Below are 18,810 nucleotides of genomic sequence, written 5' to 3'. Positions count from 1 at the left end.
TTCATTGATTCCTCTGCCCTCACCCCTTATTTTGCAGTACTGAGTACTGAACCCAGAAGCCTTGCACATGCTAGGCAAGTGCTCTACCACTGAGCTATGTCCCCAGCCCATTTTATTTTAAGACAGATTCTAACAAACTTTCCCAGGCTGGCCTTAATCTTGGAATGATCCTGCCTCAGCTGGGTTCTGTGCCCCTGTGACATACCCTTTCAGTCTGTTTCTTATTTGTTTTGTTTTGAGGGCTTTCTCCCTCTTTTCCTCCCTCTTTCTTTCCTTCCTTTCAACTCAGTTCTATGCAGATGTTGACACAAGTTCCTCCTGCTGTCCCTAAGCCTGGACTGGCCTGAGAGTGGGTGTGACGTTTGCATGTTGCTGTGCTGCGCTAGCCTGGGCACGTTGCTTATGAAGGGCAGAGCCTTGGAGAGCTGAGCATTTCCTGCACCTGGGTGTACCAGGCTCCATAAACAACCAGGCCTGCCACAATAAATACCACTGGAAGAGTGATCAGTAGTCTTGTTCCTTTAGTGCAAGTTTGGGTTGTAAGTTTTAGTTGTTTATTGCTTGATTTTTATGTTTATGATAAGGATGAAGGGGAGTTGTTGGATAATTTTATAGTTACTCATCATTCAACTTTGCTACAAAATTTCTGCTACTTCTCTTTCTGTGGAACTGGGGATGTAGTTCAGTGGTAGAGCAATTGCCTAACATGTGGGAGGCCTTGGGTTCCACCCCTAGCACTATGGAGGGGGGCACAGAGAGACACAAAGAAACTGTGATGGGGAAAGCCATTAACAGGAGTTAAGAGTACAGACCTTGGAGTGAACTGCCTTGATCCTTGATTCAAGCCCTTGATCTTGATTTTTGGGCAAATTACTTATTCCTCCATATCTTAAATTTCTCATCCTAAGGCAAGTATTAGCTAGGCACGGTGGCACAGGCCTATAATCCCAGCTACTTCGGAGGCCAAGGCAGGAGGATCGAAAGCAAGACCCTGTCTCAAAATAAAAAAGGGTTGGGGATATAGCTCAGTGGTAGAGCACCCCTGAGTTCAAGCCCTAGTACCTCAAAATAGCTGGGGGTCGTAGTTAATGATAAACCCGTCTCCAAGGATTTACATGAGTTAATACATGCACAATGATGAGAATAAGGCCTAGCATATAGTGGGTGCTAATATTATGTATAACCTCCCGGCTGTATGATCAAAATTTTCTTGGAACTATGTGTTCCCAAGTAAAATACAAAAATAAGTTGGATATTGAGACTGACAATGAGACTGAATTGGTCAGAGCTCTGACTTAAACATGCAGCAAGAATTGGCCTTGGATGATTTAAGCCAAAGAGGAATTTATGGAAAGAATTTCTGGGAAGGCTGAAAAGCCAGGCTCAGGTCGTGAGTGAGAACAAAGGCTGCTGGGCCACAGCTAGGAGCAAGGCCAAAATTGTGATGCAGAAGTTCTCCAGAGAGTCTTGCTTGGCCTCAGATCCGAGGGAAACTTGTTCTGAGACCACGCGGGGCCTGCATGACGATCTTCTTGCTGTCCCCCCTGGAAGCTGGACAAGACTAACAGCTATGGCCACTTTCACCAGAAAAGGGGTCTTCACTGGGCTCTGCAGTTGGCCTGGGCTCTTGGTCAGAGTCCAGGGCAGTGCCTCTGATTGGCTGAGCCCAGATCATACGTCTAAGCCCTGTGGATAAAGGAAGCTGGGAAGCAAGTGTTTGGAGTTTAATCAGCCTTCAGGATGAGACCTGAGCAATGGGCTTCAACTTCCACTGAGACTCGTAAGATAGAGTCTTCCACAAACCTGGGAAGGGATTCTAAAACTGGGTAGCCAAAAAAGTGACAAATGTCACCTATCACCTCTGCCTCTAAGTTTTACTTCATCATAGTTATATCATTGATACATAAGTAATAATAAGTACTTATTATATTAAGTACAAGTTTGGCTCGGTGCTCTGGCGTCCCTGTGTTTTTCAAATCAGAGGCACAAGCAACTCATTTCTGTAAGTTCTAAGGAAGATGAAAGTGCAACTGGTTGCATTTGGGCAGGAGCTTTGCAGGGAGGTTGTGACTCTGAGCCTTAAAGGATGTTACACCTCTAATGTTCGTAAATGATGGTAGGTGTTCCTATTGATTAAAGACATGCAGAACACAAATTATTGGTTTTCATTATTTTGCTTGGTGTGTGTGTGTGTGTGTGTGTGTGTGTGTGTGTGTGTGTGTGCGCGCGCGCGCGCTTAAATCAGCAGATACCAAAATTACCACTGCTATTATATGGAGTTTAGGTGCTGGTGGTAGAACCCAGGGCTTTGCACATGCCAGGTGAACACTCTGCCACTAACCTACATCCCCAGCCTGAATTGTTTTACTTTTTTTTTTTTTTTTTTGGTACTAGAGATTGAATCCCAGGATTCTTAACCACTGAGCAACATCCCCAACCCTTTCTTATATTTTATTTAGAGACAGGGTCTTGCTAAGTTGCTTAGGGCCTTGCTAAATAGCTGAGGTTGGCTTTGAACTCATGATCCTCCTGCTTCATGCTCCTGAGACGCTGGGATTACAGGCATGAGCCACTGCACCCAGCTGAATTATTTTACTTTTTAAAAGAGGTCTTCATATCAGAAGGTTGCAAACACTTAGCATTGTCCCAACACTTCTTTTCTAAGTGAAGAAATGGAGGCACAAGAGGTAAAATGACTTGTACAAGGACACTCGGTTGGTTTAGTAGATTCTGGGCCTTGTGCCTCAGTCCTCAGTATTTGTCATTTTCCTGTTGCCAGGCGCCAGCCCCAGAAACAGGCCTGGCCATCCAGCCCCACAGCCACACCTTCCCGAGGCAGGTCTTGACAGGAGACCCGAGGCTGCTCTGGAATACTGGCTGTGACTGCCGCTGTTTTCTTCACCTTTTTTTCCTGAGGTGGGAAGTCCTGAGTGGCTCTTACCTGGAGAGAGGAAAGCACACACACCCAAAAGTGAGGTTGACAACAATCCCTATACCAGGCCTGCTCTTTTCGAAGTCTTCTCTCCCCCAGCAACTTGGAAGGTGAAGGCAGGGGGATTGCAAGTTTGAGGCTAACCTCAGCAACTTAGTGAGGCCCTTAGGACTTAGTGAGACCCTGTATCAAAATAAAACATAAAACACTTTATGTTGTATACATTTTACATTGATGTAATAAAACATTTGTATAAAGAAAGTAAAACAAAAAATGGCTAGGGATATGACTCGGTGTTGAAGCAATCCTGGGTTCAATTCCTGGTACAAAAAAAAAAAAAAAAAGAAGAAGAAGAAGAAGTCTTCTCTCTGAGGTGCTGGACCTTGGAGGACGTCACCTGATGGACCCTGACCTCAGCCAGCTTCAGCTCTGCCTCCTGTCACTACTGCTCACCTCTTGCCCTCACCTTTGACTTAAGCCTGCTCTGGCTCCCAGTGTCCTATGGCTTAGTCAGATCCTGACACCTGCTGTGGGCATCCAGGGCTGAAAATGCCTGTCTCCATGTCTGGTCAGCTAGATGTGGACATTCTGCTGGAAGCTCCCAGGTAGCAGGGCTCCTCCCCTCCCCTCTCCTCCCCTCCTGGGCATCCTCAGCACCCAACAGGGCCCAGCCCAGCAAACCCTTGTTGGAAGCATGAATGACCTGCTCTCTTTGGGTGTTGCCCACAACTCAACGTGACTCATTAAAGCAAAGGGAGGTGGCGGTGCTGAGAGGACATTTCTAACAAACTGTGCAAAAAGAAATTTCCCTTCTGCACTACCTGGGGGTGTTTCTGTCTTATATTGAAACCAGATATTTAAATCTGAAATCAGAATGCCATCAACAAAATTCAGGCAGCGATCTTGCTAGACCAGAGTAAGGAAAATTGGTGTTAGGAATCCAGAAAGGACTTCAGGATCCGGCCACATCTGCTGAACTAAATTAAGAAGCAAGACATTCATTCATTCTATTCATCCATTCAAAGATTTGCACTCAGCACCATGGGGGTCAGGTTCCATGTGTGGCACCCAGAGATTTGCTGGTGAATGAGACATACTCCCTGCCCTTAAGGAAGACAAAGCAGGGAACTGTTGTTTAGATTGTGATGTGTGCTGAAATAATAATGGCTAACGTTTATCAAGTGTTCACTCTATGCCAGCCTCTGAGCTGACATTGACCAGATCTTATTCATTGTTTCATGTAATCATCACAGGCACCCTGTTAGTAGCTATTATTATTACCTCCATCTTACAGATGAGGAAATGGAGGCACAGAGAGGTTAAGTGATTTGCCTAAGGTCACTCAGATATGGCAAGTACATACCTAGAATATAAATATAGACAATTTGACTAGTTCTGCCTCATGATGATAGAGGAAAGCTTAGGATACTAGCCAAGTACATAAAGGTGCTCCTAAGAGGGAGGTCAGGGAAGTCTTCCTTGAGAATATGACATGTAAGAAGAATCTACAAGGACCAGTCAAAACTAGTCGGGAGAATATAGAGGGGAGGAAAACATCTTACAGACAGGGACAAAGGCTCGCGGCAGGAGGGCTCAGCATCTTAATTACTACTTAATGAGCATGTACTTGTGTCCAGGACATCTAAGAAGCCTTCAGAGGTTTGTAAATCATGTCACATGACTCGCACAGTGGAGATGAAGAGTAGATTGGGAAGAGGCTGGCGAGTTCAGTAGACACTGGTTCACAAAGGTGCTTTGAATCCGGGCTGAGAGGGCAAGATTGCACACACAGGACAGCAGGGAACACTGGAGGACAAGTGGGAGAGTTTCGCAATCTGGTTTTACTTCAGAAAACCTACTTTGAACTAGACTTGGAGAAGGCATGGAGAGAGCAAGGTTGAAGGTCATTATAGTTGTCTGGTCAAGAGATGGTGGTGGCCTGAGGTGGGGACTGGCAGTGGCATCAGAGAAGTAGCTTAGGTTTGATTACTTTGCTATAGGAGGAATCACCCTCAAACCAGAAAGTTGGTGGGGACCAAGACACCCTGCTAAACCTCAGGGGGTCAAGGGTCAGCACTCCAATGCTAGGTAATTGGCCAAAGTCTGAACAGGCAAGTAGCTGATAGTAGAAAAGCCCAGCAGAAGGTAATTCACTTTTTAATACTTTTGCTGTTGGGGATCAAACCCATGGCTCCTGAATTTTATGCAAGTGCTTTACACACACCGAGCTACACCCACAGTCCCTAATTTACTTTTAGAAATGCCTTTATTGAGATAAAATTCACACATCACCCAATTCACCCACAGGAAGTGCACAACTCAATTTCTTTTAGTGTATTTGGAGAGTTGTACAACCATCACTACCATCGATTTTAGAAAATCTTCATAAAAATTTTCAAAGAAAATTCTATCATTCCCATAAATGGTAAACTTGTATTATCTGCCATAAATGGAAGGCAAAATAAAAATAAAGCAATGGGACGGGCAATGTTATTAAATACTCTGTAGTTGTGTTGCCTATAAAGTGTCTGAACCTCAGACTTCCCTCTCTTTGCCAAAAGGGGAGGATAGTAGCTATCAAAGAGTTGTTAGAAAGTAGGGCACAGTGGCACTGGCCTGGAATCCCAGCTATTGAGGAAACAGGATCCCAAGTTTGAGCCTAACTTGGGCAACTTAGCAAGACCTTGTCTCAGAAATTAATTAATTAAAATTAAAATTTTTTTTAAAAATCCAGGGTGTAGTTCAGTGGTAGAGTACTTGCTTACCATGAGTGAGGTCTTGGATTTCATCCCAAGCACTGGGGGGGGGGGGGTAGGGTGGGGAAGAAAGTTGTTAAAGAAATCAACACTAAGCTAAGACTCTCTTGGACATAATCAGAAAAATGAAAAGGAAGTAATTTTTTCACTATGTGAAGTTGATGACACACCACTGAACCATCTAGAGTCATCTTGGGTATATATCCCATACCTATATCCTCCAGGGATCATGCAACCAGGTAGTAGCAAACTGGGCTTAGAATTCAGGCTTTTTAACTTCTAATGCTGTGTTCTTTGCACCGTATCATAGTCCTCTTTTGCAATCATTATTTCAAATTAGGTCAAGTGCTTAATGTGTACACTAGGCAGCCTTGTTACAGATTTATAAAGCACAAATGTAAAGCTGAAAGGAGCCTAAGAAACAATCTAATCCCACTTATTTCATTTTACCAATGGGAAAACCAACAAGTTCGTTCACCTAAACATGTTTAGAATTGCCTGTCAGTCAGTTGACTGAAACATACAACTAACAATATAGCTATTAACAGCCCAGAATTACAGTGATCCTTCTCTGGTCTTGGGCTTAAACCAAACTTCCTGATATCTCAGCCCTGTCACCAGGTCCTGCCCTACTTTCAATCTTACTCTTTAATTTGATCTGTCTTCACCTCTGTATGAGTAGTTTCCCCTTGGCCTAAATTACCAAGGTGGCATTCAGGATCACAGGTGTGAGGGGAATTAGTTGGTGGATTGGAGAGATGTGTTATGTGAGAAAGAAATGAGAGGTTGTCAAGAACTGTGTAGGGTCTGAGATTTTACCCTGCTTGCAAGCTAATAGTTTTAAGGGTGCTAGCAGAAGGCACAAGACTTCTTACTGTATTAGAACCGAAGGTCTTTTTTTTCACAGAGAGAGCTGCAGCTAGAATATTGACATTTTCTTGTGCTTGCTCCCTGAGCCCCAATTGTCAATACAAAGAGGGCCAAGTGATAACTTAACACAGGGAAGTATATATAACAAGAGAGGAATCCTGAGCTCAGAGTCAGAATGTACCCGCCCCATCCCACAGCCCCTCCTTTGGTTGAACCCAGGGGCGCTTAAACACTGAGCTACACGCCCAGCCCTTTTTATTTTTTTAAATTTAGAGACAGGGTCTCAGTAAGTTGCTCAGGCCTCTCTAACTTGCTGAGGTTGCCTTTGAACTTGCTATCCTCCTGCCTCAGCCTCCCAAGCCACTGGGAGCCACCATGCCAATCTAGAGTCAGAATCTTAAATAATGGACAGTAATCATGCGTGCACTTTGCTTTGAAAAAGAAGCTTCCTTAAAAAGACAGTCTAAAACAAAGGGAAGTCCGTGACGGTTTGCAAAGCACACAGACATGTGAGAGACTCACGAAGAACTGTCTCCCAAGTGTCAAGTACATATGTGGAAAGTGAACTCACAGCCCTCTGCTACATCAGAAGTCAAGGGATGGGGAAGATGGGGACATAGAAGCCAGACTCAAAGTATTTTATCCTTTCTATATTGCTTCTTAATGGTTCAGTTATGGAAAGAGCATTTGAAGGCTTTGTTGTGGATTTTGGCATGTGTGCCACTTTTCAATGTATATAGCTTCCATTTCACTGTCTTGATTACATTTAGACAATTCAAGTCATTTCTTTGCATGACTGAGAAATCCCTAGAAGTTCAGAACTTCACAGATGGGTAAAAAATGCAAACTTCCAAATGTTATCTGCTTCCTAGAAATAGCACATGCTGGGAGAGCCCATGGTGGCCAGGCCACCCTGCAGTTGGTGGTAGGATGAACACTCATCTCTTACACCATGTCCATCAATACCTAGGTAAATATGGTAAGGTTTGCCAGTCACCAGGGTGCAGTCGACAAGACTCCTGACTTGGTCTACTCTGTCATTTGAAACCACAAATGTGTGGGCCATGAAGTCAGTTTTTATTTGTGATGTGGGCTCCACCTCCAAAGCAGATATTTTATATCTATAATATCCAGAATCCAGTTGGGTCTTGGCTCTGAAGCCAAAGGCAGTTTGATGTGTTTCTCCGCCTGGAAGAGGATGTAGCTTGGAACAGGAACTGAATATGTGGCACCATATCAGGACCTGGGATATGGTCTTACAGAGGGATTCTTTAGCATTCCATTGGTCCTCAGACTCTGCAACCATGTCATAGGGCAGTCAATCCATTGACTGGAGGCAGGCAATGAGATCCTGTCAGATGAGTCAGTGACCCCACCCTCTAACTGAGGGCAAAGGGCAAAAATTGTGTCAGGAAACCAGGCAAAGTCCAACAATATAGGGCAAAGGCCACTTAAATGGGTCAGGGTTAGACAGTGATTCTAAAAGAGGGATATGGTCGCAGACACTGCAGCTGACGTAGTGGGCTGCTCTACATGGAAATATGATGAAAATATAATGAGAGCTGACTGTCCAAAATGACTCTTCTAGCTCACTGCCTGATAAAGAACTCTTTTTGGAATTAGGAAGTAGAAGGGGATAAATTAGGTGTATGTGGAGTCTTTTGCTTTGTTCAAGCAAGCCACACACTATTTATCTACAGGTCCTTGGAGCTGCTGGGAAGAATTTCAATTCACAAAAGATCCCTTATAGAGCTGTATGTAGCTCCTTATGGACACCATATACTACCAAAGACCTGATGCTTTCCTGGAATCTTCAGCCATTACCACACCTAGGACAGGAGAGTTTCCTTCTTCCCAAAAGAAGTCATAGGCCCTAAAGCAACTTTATGATGCTTAATCTCTTGGTGGTGAATTCAAATAACACCTCCCACATTAAAGTAAGACTGATATCCCAGCACCAACATTTATTACTGGTAGAGGATTGTGAAAAGACTCTTCTCACTGCACAGAGACCTCTGACCCTTGGGCTGAGCCTAACAATAGAAAGTCACCTGTCTCAAACAGGAAACAGCAACCTGTGCAGGGTGACAGAATGAGATTCTGGCACTGCTGGCCAATCTGGATACCAGGAATACTGAGCACTGGCTTTGCTTGATGGTTGGGTTTGTTTGTTTGTTTGTTTTTGGAGGGGAGTGCAGAAAAAAATTTGTTTTTCTATTTATTGTGGGGGAAAAAAGTTTCTTTATAAACTCTGGGTGATTGTGCAGCCTAGCTGGGGTTCTGGGATCCTCAAATGATCATCAAGTGTAGAGAGTGTTCGCAGCAGGGTTGTTTTTGTTTTTGTGTTTTTGGTACCAAGGATTAAACCCAAGGGTGTGTAGCCACTGAGCAACATCCCCAACCCCCTTTTTAAATTTTTTTTTTTTTTTTTAAATTTGGAGACAGGGTCTCTTTAAGTTGCTTAGGCTGGTTCTAAACTTGCAATCTTCCTGATTCAGCCTCCCAAGCTGCTGGGATTATAGGTGTGCACCACCGTGCCCAGCTCACAACAGCTTTTGACAGTTGAATCTGGTTTACTTTTCTTACCCATTTCTGCACTTGATCTCCACATAGTGACCTGCCAGACTAACAAATCTGAGAAGCTCCAAGACATAGTGTGGGAAGTAGAGTCCGTTCTTAAGCCAAGGGAGACTACACAGGTTGCACTTCCAAGATACTATCTCAGAGATTGGGACTCATGCCATTGAGTTTCTAAGACTTCTAATACACAGTTTAAATACTTCACAGAAAACATCACATTTAGAAAACGTCCTTTGCTATTTTTTTTTCTATGACTACTGTAACAAACTGCCAGAAATTTGGTAGCTTAAAACAACAGAGGTTTGATCCCTAGAAACACACACACACACACACACACACACACACACACACAAACACACACACAATTTTAAAAAATTTACAGTTTTGTATGTCAGAAGTCCAACATGGGATCTTCAAGCTAAAATCAAGGTGTTGGCAAGACTGTGCTCCTTTCTGAGGCTCTGGGGGAGAATCTGTTTCCTTGCCTTTCCTAGCTTCCAGAAGCCACCCACATTTCTTGGCTCATGTTCCCTATTTTCCATCTTCAAAGTCAGTGACATTGCAGCTCCTTGACCATTTATTCTCCCATAATCACATCTCCTTCTGACTCCAATTCCTCTTCTGTCCTCCCAAGTCCATTTTAGGAACCCTTGTGATTACGTTGGGCTCACCCTGATAATCCAAGAAAATCTCTTTATTTTAAGGTTAGCTAACTAGCTGCTTTAACTCCTTCTGCAATGTTAATTTCCCCTTTGCCATATAACCTAACATATTCATGTATTCATTAGGACATGAGAGCATTTTGAGGAGGACTGTTATTGTGCCTATCACGGTCCCCTCCTAAATAACATTTGGACAATCAGAGGCAAATTCATGTAAATACTTGCACAATGTCTGTCTTTCCAGATGGACTGTGTAGAGGGGTCAAATCTCACAATTTCTTTTATCTTTTCCTTCTCTCTCTCTCTCTTTCTTCTTGTGGTACTGGAGATTGAACCTAGGACCTTATCATGTAAGGCAAGTGCTCTACCAACTGAGCTATATCCCCAGCTCAGATCTCACAATTTCTGTCACATCTTAAATGTGCAGTCTAAGCTGACCTGGTCCTTCTCATGAACTGAAAGTTAGTAGAATTTCTAACTGAAAGTTCAATTTTGGAGTCTTGCAATATCCATGTAGAGCCCTTTTGGTTAATGAATGATCTATTCATTTAACTGATTCATGTGGAACACTTATATGTAAGAGCTTTCCAAAATAATTTAATTCCATAACAACCTTAAGTATGTTCAATTTGTATCATCACCTTCATTTTATAGATAAAGAAACTGAGGCACAGAAAAGATAAGTAACTCGTCCAAGGTCACACAGTATGTGGCAGAGATAGAACTTGAAGCCAAGCAGTCTGGGGACAATGCAGAATCCTTGCTCCTAACCACCAACCAAGTTACCTTGTCACCTTGGTTTCTGCTTGCTCTTTTTTTTTTTTTTTTTCTGGGAGTAGGGGGATAACAGGGATTGAACCCAGGGGTGATTAACCACTGAGCCACACCCCCAGCACTTTTTATTTTTTATTTTGAGACAGGGTCTCACTAAGTTGCTTAGAACCTTGCTTAAGTTGCAGAGGCTGGACTCGAACTTGTAATCCTCCTGCCTCAGCGTCCTGAGTTCCTGAGATTATAGATGCATGCCACCACACGTGGTTTCTGCTTGCTCTTCCAACCCCTTCCACCCTGCCCTCAGCTTCTTACCCTTGAAACTTAGTGCTTATTTCCTCCTCTATTCTCACTGGGGCAGACTCCCCTGATCTTCCCCTAAGTTCACAGTGAGGACTCAGGAGAGCTAAGTCTCAGAATTTCTGCCTATTCAGGTTTGACAGCGAGGTTCACTCTGACATGGCTGTCCCTTGGTTCAATATAAACCCACTTTGGATGCATCTTCATTCCAGAATCCTCAGTGGGTAAGAGTGCCCTCTGTGACTGGAGTAACACTCATTAGGTAATGCACCTTTCTGGCTCCTCTACAAGACCTGGAGAGGAGGAAAAGCATGCGCTTCTGACCTTCCCCACTCTCCTCTTTCCCCTCTCCACTCCCTGAAGGACTAGAAAGAGGGTGGATCTTTTTCTGCCTTAGAGCTGGCCTTGCTGTTTGAGTGGAAAGAGCCTCTACTCTGTTAAGAGAGGACTCAAGGAGCTCAGCATTTGGAATCCACCTTTGATTGACCAAGGAGGGAGTCTTTAGAAAGATTTGGAAAACCTCTAAGTCATGGCTAGTCTCTGCAACAATAAAATGGGATGGCACCATGATACTTGGCCCATCAGAGGCCTTCAGTGTGTGATAGTTATTAGTATTTATCACTCCAAATCCAAAATGCTCACACTTCTTCATTTGAATGTAGGATATATATATATATTTTCCAGTACTAGGGATTGAACCCAAGGGCACTTAGCTCTTTTTATTTTTTATTTTGAGACACAGTCTCCCTAGGTTGCTTACAGCCTTGCTAAGTTGCTGAGGCTATTTATTTTACATTCTGAAACAAACATTACATGATACAATGCTTACTATTACTTAATGCAACACATCCTGATGATTTTTTATAGCACATGTGTGCGTGCACACACACATACACTTTTTTTTTTTTTTAAGAAAAACACCCGTTTTTCTTCCCTGACATTACTTGCTGTCTTCTCTGAGATTTCATGGAGCCCTATGCAGAGATTGATTCTAGTACTTCTCTTGTTACATTGTAATTTAAGTGTCATTTTGTCCCATTAAGGAGACACTTTGTCATCTTTGCATCCCTAGCACACTCAGTAGTAGATACTCAGTGAGAATTAGCTGAATGGATGAATAAAAAATGCCTGTGTGCTCAACTCAATGGAAAAGGACCATGATTCCTTTCACATACCACCTAGTCTGGTGTTGGAGATCTCAGACTAGATGCACCCAGGGCTCAGGGAGGGATTCCTAGGATATTATTGCATTCCCCTCTTGCAGAGAGGATCTAAATGCATAAAGAATGAAGACCAGAGACTTTACCCATGTATGGCCCCTTAATTTTTCCTTGAACTGATCTGTATGCATCCTTATGCTGGAACGCCTTTATGTTCTTCAAAGTAATTTAATCATGTAAAACTGTGCAGACTCAAAATTCAGGGCATTTGACGTTTTTGCAAAGCCAGACTCTAGGAAATGTGCCCATTGCTGAACACATTGGATGTGGTTTAGGTAGCAAAGCAAATGACCTAACAAGGAATATATGTGCTGAGCCCAGTTCCTGTTAAATTAATAGATTCACGTTTTGGCACATTCACAACCTCATAAGTCATAGCAACCGGATGACGGCAGGGCAACACAGCAGCTGTGGCCACTGCACATGAGAAAAATCAGAGCCTAATGTCCCTGGAGGAAAACCAGAAATGACCTCTATGATTGCCAGCTTCTACGGGATTGGCTGAGGAGAGGGGGCCATGGGGACAATCACAAGCAGATTCTTGCCCTGGTCAGGACCAAAGGAATATGACATTTCTTCTGCTTCCTAAAACTGTGTTTTGTATTTTAAAAGTAAATAATTTGCTCCAGCCAGAGAGGAAGTGATGTGGAGAGAAAGACACCATCATGTGGACAGCATGTTCTTTCTAGCCTTGGAAGCAGCACAGAGGTGGTTCTTACTAGAGAGTCTACTAGTTGCTCAACTGCAGGACCACACACTTTTCTTTCTGGTTTTTAGATATCCCATCAAAATCACCTATACCTTCTGGCTGCCAGAGTCAAAGTCAAGCTCTTCTTTCAGAACCAAGGCCTGATTTCATGACCACTGGTTATATCAAGGCCTCAGGGATCAGGGTACATGCCCTGAGGAAGAGAAGGAGGATGCCTATACAGATGTCAATTCTTGTGACACAAAGACATCTGCATGTGCTCTCAGGTAGGTGACACCCAATACCTGGGTTGCCTGCGATTGAGCAGCACTCCACACCCTCTGACCTAGTTTAAAATCAAGGATAACTCTTGTTCTGCAAAAGAAGTGAGGGCTAAGCTTTCTGTTCTTGGAATTTATGTATTACACTTCAATCTGGGTCAGGGCCTTGATTTTTCTCTTTGTTCTATTTTCTATGAGGGATCAGGAAGGTCATGTCAGGTTGTCATCGGTCCCTGATGGACTTCTCTGTTGACCTCTGTATTAGTTATGTGTGTCTGTGTAACAAATCATCTCAAAATGCAGCAGCTTAAGACAACAAACATTTATTATCATACAGTTTCTGTGGGTCAGGAATCCAGGCAGCTTAGCTGGGGTTAGGTTGTAGTCAAGCTGTTAGCTGGGGCTGAAGGTCTCAGTGGAGAGCTTGATTAGCATGGGGGAGGGAAAGGATCCCTTTCCAAGCTCACTTGAGTGGTGGTTGGCAGGCCTTACTTCTTTTCCACAGGGCCATTTTAGGACATGGAAGTTGGCTCCCCCAAAAGTGAGTGATCCAAGACAGAGTAAAAGACAGAGCACCCAAGATGGAACTCACAGTTGTTTTTTTTTTTTTTTTTTTTTTTTTAAATATTTATTTTTTTAGGTGTAGATAGACACAACACAATGCCTTTTATTTTTATGTGGTGCTGAGGATCCAATCCAGGTCCCGCCCGTGCTAGGCGAGCGCTCTACCGCTGAGCCATAATTCCAGCCCCCACAGGTTTTTTAATAACCTAATTTCAGAAGTGACATCACAACACTTATACCATATTCTAAATGTTAGAATCAATCATTGGGTCTACACTTAAGGAGAGGGGATTGCACAAGAGTGTGAACACCAGAAGGCAGAGATCACTGGTAAGAAGCTGTCTTACTGGCTGTCTACCACATCCTCCACACAGTGCTCTGATACCCCAGCAAAGGCTACCTTATGTATAGAAAGCAATGTCTATGTGCACCTTCACACATTTACACCATCTGCTAATTACTCCTGGGCATGCAGAAATACTGAATATTCATGAAATTGTGACTGGGAAATTTGGAATCATAACACTGAATAAAGAAATATTCTGCTCTTGTTTTAGCAAATATGGAGTATCGCATGACTATCTTTATATATAAAATATATTTATGTATGCTCTGGTTGGACACAATACCTTTATTTTATTTATTTATTTTTATGTGGTGCTGAGGATCGAACTCAGGGCCTTGAATGTGCTAGGCAAGCACTCTGCAAGGCTAAGCCACAACTCGAGCCCTCACACAACTATCTTTAGATGCCTGGTGGCCATTTCTCACCTAATTGATTGCCTTAAGCAAAATGCATTAAGGACTTACTTCTACTACAAACTGAAATGGGCAATTCCTCCTTCATCTCCTTCCCCCGAGTAAGATTGAAAGAATTATAATTATGGAGTCTAATGATGCCTGTCTGTCTTTCTTTCTGAACTGGGGATTGAACCCAGGAGTGCCTTACCACAACCTACATTCCCAGCCCTTTTCATTTTTATTTATTTATTTATTTTTAAAAATTTTTGTACTTGTAGATGGACAGAATGCCTTTATTTATTTTATTTATTTTTATGTGGTGCTGAGGATTGAACCCAGTGCCCCACATGAGCTAGGCAAGTCCTCTGCCACTGAGCCCCAGCCCTTATTTTTTTACTTTGAGACCAGGTCTTGCTACATTGCCCAGGCTGACCTGGAATTTGTGATCCTTTTGCCTCAGGCTCTGAAGTAGCTGGGATTACAGGTGTGCACTACTGTACCTGGCTTGATAAACTTATTTCTTAAAGCAATATTATTTTTCTTATAGAATATGCTTTGTGTTAATAATGTGTCATTGATGCTTCTAAAAACCGGAACTAGGGCCTTAACAGCTTCAATGTAGAGGATTTGTATTGCTAGGACAGCTTGGATCTTCATGCTCCCAATCTTAGGGTGATTCTGTGGCTTTCGAAGTATTAACACAGACCTGGGAATCATTTCCCAGATGTTATTTTCCATCAGTTTTACATCTATATACCTTTCTGGACAAAGACTTCACTCAAGACTATGATTTTTCTGTCCTTTAGTAAAAATATGAAGCTTTGGAAGGGAGTTTCTTTTTCCTGACCCACATGGGGAAAATGGGAAAATTGTCCAGCCCTCACTAATTGAGGCTTTTGAGCCACCGTTCACAGATTCCTGTTTTCCAGGGCAAGCTACAATGAAGGGAATGTTCCTGTTAGGAAAAGTCCTCCACTGCAGTTTTGACTGCTTTTTTTTTTTTTTTTTTTGTAAACCACAGCAGAGGCTAACCCCGGTTTCCATCCAGCTTTAGAGGATTACGAATTTTTCCTTGAATACTGCTGTTTAACTACTTTGTTGCTACTTATCAGTAACCCAAAGGGTGGCTTTCTATTGTAGTTTTTAAAAAGGTGAGCAAATTTATTTCAGGAAACGATAAAATTTCAAAACTACTATTGCCTGAAGCTTGAAGTTCACAGGACTCCACCCTGCACTCCACCAAAAGACACTTTTGTCCAGCGACGAAACCCTGAGTGCATCAGGCCCCAAAATGATCTTCTGAGATAGAAATAGGTGGAAATCCACGGAGGAGGACTACGAACAGAACCACCATTTTGTAGCCCCAACTTGGGCGCTAAAATAGCCCCTGCAACCTAATACCTGGTAAATGTCCTGCGCATGCACAACACGTGAAAGTGACAGGACAATCGCACAGGCTTTTTGGGCGAATGTACTGACAGGAGACCCGTGTTTGAGGGCCTAGTTCAGACATTTAGGAAAACACAGAGCACACTGCTTTCTCACATGACCTTTCCAACCCCAACCCCAAACCAAAAAACCTTTCCTTTCCCTCCCTCAGCCGTGTGTGTGTGTGTGTGTGTGTGTGTGTGTGTGTGTGTGTGTGTAGGGGAGTGTTTTTCCCGGAACTTTAGTTCTCTAGGGTCTCCTGAACTCAGTCCCCAGGTCCCTAAGCCCAACACCACCTCCCAGACCAGCCCGAGAGCGGGTCACCTCGGCGCGGCTCCTCCGAACACAATTCCACGGCTCTGGGAGGATTCGGTGGAGGAGGCTTCCCCAGCGGCTGCATTTGGTAGAAGATCGCTCAGACTTTCTGGTTCCCCGCGCGGCCCGGGAAGCGCAGAGCCCAGAGCCAGCTCCCGGGCTCTGGGCGCGCAGATCCCGGGCGCGGGCGGGGCTGGTGGCGGTAGGGCCCGGCGCGCCGCCGCGCGAGCAGTTGGGTCACAGCCCAGGCTGCGCCGCCCGCTCAGCGAGGAAGTGACGACTGCGCCGTCCCGAGAGCAACAAAGTTTGAGTCTGCGGGCCGCGCTTGCTTGAACCCCGCGCCCCGCGCCCCTCGGAGCCGCTCCGGGATCCAGCGCACAGGTGAGCCTCGGGCTCCGCGCCCCTTTCCGCTGCCGGGGTGCAGATGTGGGGCTTGGAAATGTTCTGGGGCTCAGGCTACCAGGCGCGGGCGGGGATGTGGCGGGCCGGGCGCGGTGGTACCGAGGAGGCACTGCAGGGGAGGAGCTGGGCGGCGGGGATCAGGGCCCCTGGCTGCACCCCTAGAGTCGCTGCTTTGCTGCAGGACTTAAAACAGCTAGGGTTGCAGCCAGGCGGGTTCCAGGCGCCGTTTGAGAGAAAAGGGGTGCGGGGAAGGGGCTTCCCGGGGCCTACATCTGGGGCGGCTCCTCTGTCCCACGTCCCATCCCTGTAGACTGGCGCAGCCACCCCCATTCCACTCCCAGCGTTTCCCTGGGAAACGTTCTCTTCCTTTTCGTAGCCCTCAACGAGGTTGCAGGAAGGAAGTTACAGGAACTTTCCCCCCACTTTTATTTGCTTGGCCCTCCAGTGAATAGAGCAACTCAGAAGTTTGGAAAAACCACCCTACGCATTTCCAGAAAACAAAACCCGAATTGCCCCCCAGTCCCTTTGCAACGAATCCCTCCTGACTCCCCCACCCTTATCTCTTCCCCCTACCGCGTCCCGAACCTGACGGTAATCGCTAAGGCCTAACACTTTGCAATTTAGCCATAAAAACTGTCAGCACGCCCACGTACATATGTGAGTATTTTCTATATAAAACCCAGAAAGCCGCTTCCAGTGGACTCTGTGGCATCTCGTTCTTTTCTGTTTTCTAAAACTGCTAGTGCTGCAGGAATGTGCCTGGAAACTCTGACGGTGGTTCCCGCCGCCCTCAGTAGCCTCGTGGCGCAGGGTCTTTTAAAGAACAGCTGAGAAGTTTATGACATCCCTGAGGAGTAACTCCAGGCTTGGCGGGCTGGGCTGGTGGCGCCCGGGCTCCCTGGTTTGTGTCTGCAACTGTAGCAGCAGCAGCCCGGGGGGACTCGAGATGTGTGCAGGAATGTGTGTCCGAGCGGTGGAGACTCCGAGATGGGATGTCTAGAGGTTGAGTGGTGCAGTTCCAAGCAGCAGCTTCCTGCCGGCCTGTAATTACAGCGTGATTGCACAGTCAGGCATTGTTGGCGTGGATGTTTATAACATAGGCTATTGTGCAAGATCTTGGTGGTGGCGAACAAAACGCAGATTTGCATTGCAAATGCCCAGGACAGATCTGGGCCTGAGCTGCAAGTCTCTACGTTCTTTTGCCCTTCAACCTTAGCTAGGTGATTTGTTTCCTTGCCTCTCCCTTAACCTTTGACAACTTGCCAAAGGCCTGAGAGTTGGAGTGAACTCGTGAGGGCAGGATCCCTCCTCTCTTAACTTAGGCAGCCTGGAAACTGTGCCAGGAGCTGTACCTTCATCTGTGTCTGGAGAAAATGTGGGATGACGTCAGCAGGTAAAGGAGCCAGGTGATGGCTATCAACCTCTCTAAACGGGAAAGCTGTTTGAATTAGCAGAATTGCATGGGTGACTGGACTACTAGGAAGACTTGTCAAACCATGTGTGTCTGAGTTGGCCAACTCCTCTTGGGTCTTGAAGTGTCACCTGCAGAGACTTAATGCTTGGGGTTTGTGTGTGTGTGTGTGTGTGTGTGTGTGTCCGTCCTAATTCCTTTATTATGTTCTGGCCACAGGGGAAAGATACTTTGTGGCCAAAGAAATCTTGCTGGGGTTTTAAAACTATGTCTGTGATGGTGTCTGGGGCCAGGGACAGGCAGAGGAATAACTCACTGCACATTTTCTCCAGTGGCACTCCCTGAGGCCTGCTTCCAAAGTAAGGCCTGCAGTACAGACCAGGTGGTGGGGTCCTCACATCTACTAAGATGCTGCTTGCAGGAAGGGACTCAGGCCTGCAAGTGTGGAAAGAAAGCAGTTTCTTCTTGAGGGCCTCAGAGGTGGCCAACTGTAGTAGAGGGATCACACAGTTCCTCTAGTACATTGTCAAAAACATGTACTGGATTTGTGCAGGGCCATTTTTCTCTTATCCCAAATCTCAACCAGCTTACACCCTGTCCTATGCAGAAGACTATGCTAGGTTGGTGTGTGACTCAGTGGCACCACCCCACTGCAGTGCATGGGCAGCCTATCTGCTCAGTGTGGCAGGCACCGATGACTCTGGAGCGCCTCCATGCCTGGCCCTCTTCCCGACCAAACAGCTGAACTTCACCTGGAAGGAATATGCTGTTTTGCAGGCTCATGCCAGCTGTGTATCATGTGCACAGTGACCATTTGTCAAACCAAAACATTAGGGGACAGTCCCTGGCAGTTCCACCTATGTGCTTCCAGAGACTCCAGGACAAACAT

The 18,810-nt window shown here is 45.0% G+C and overlaps 1 protein-coding gene and 1 long non-coding RNA gene across 4 annotated transcripts in view; one reads left to right on the top strand and one right to left on the bottom strand.

Moving 5' to 3' along the window:
- Positions 1 to 2,440: 2,440 nt before the first annotated feature.
- Positions 2,441 to 17,011, bottom strand: LOC144377887 (uncharacterized). Its single transcript, XR_013439125.1, has 2 exons — positions 16,118 to 17,011; positions 2,441 to 2,941 (listed from the first exon to the last, which is right to left on the bottom strand). It is a non-coding gene; the product is annotated as an uncharacterized LOC144377887 (long non-coding RNA).
- The window catches only part of Mideas (mitotic deacetylase associated SANT domain protein), a 63,565-nt gene continuing 61,087 nt past the window's right edge, over positions 16,333 to 18,810 (top strand). For all 3 annotated transcript variants that reach the window (XM_078050506.1, XM_078050505.1, XM_013356866.4), the window contains exon 1: positions 16,333 to 16,489. The gene's annotated coding sequence lies outside the window, so the exon portion shown is untranslated. The remainder of the gene's footprint in view (positions 16,490 to 18,810) is intronic.

Source organism: Ictidomys tridecemlineatus, chromosome 5 (genome assembly GCF_052094955.1).
Source record: "Ictidomys tridecemlineatus isolate mIctTri1 chromosome 5, mIctTri1.hap1, whole genome shotgun sequence".
Lineage (NCBI taxonomy): Eukaryota > Metazoa > Chordata > Mammalia > Rodentia > Sciuridae > Ictidomys > Ictidomys tridecemlineatus.
This window is presented reverse-complemented; position numbering and strand designations above follow the sequence as displayed.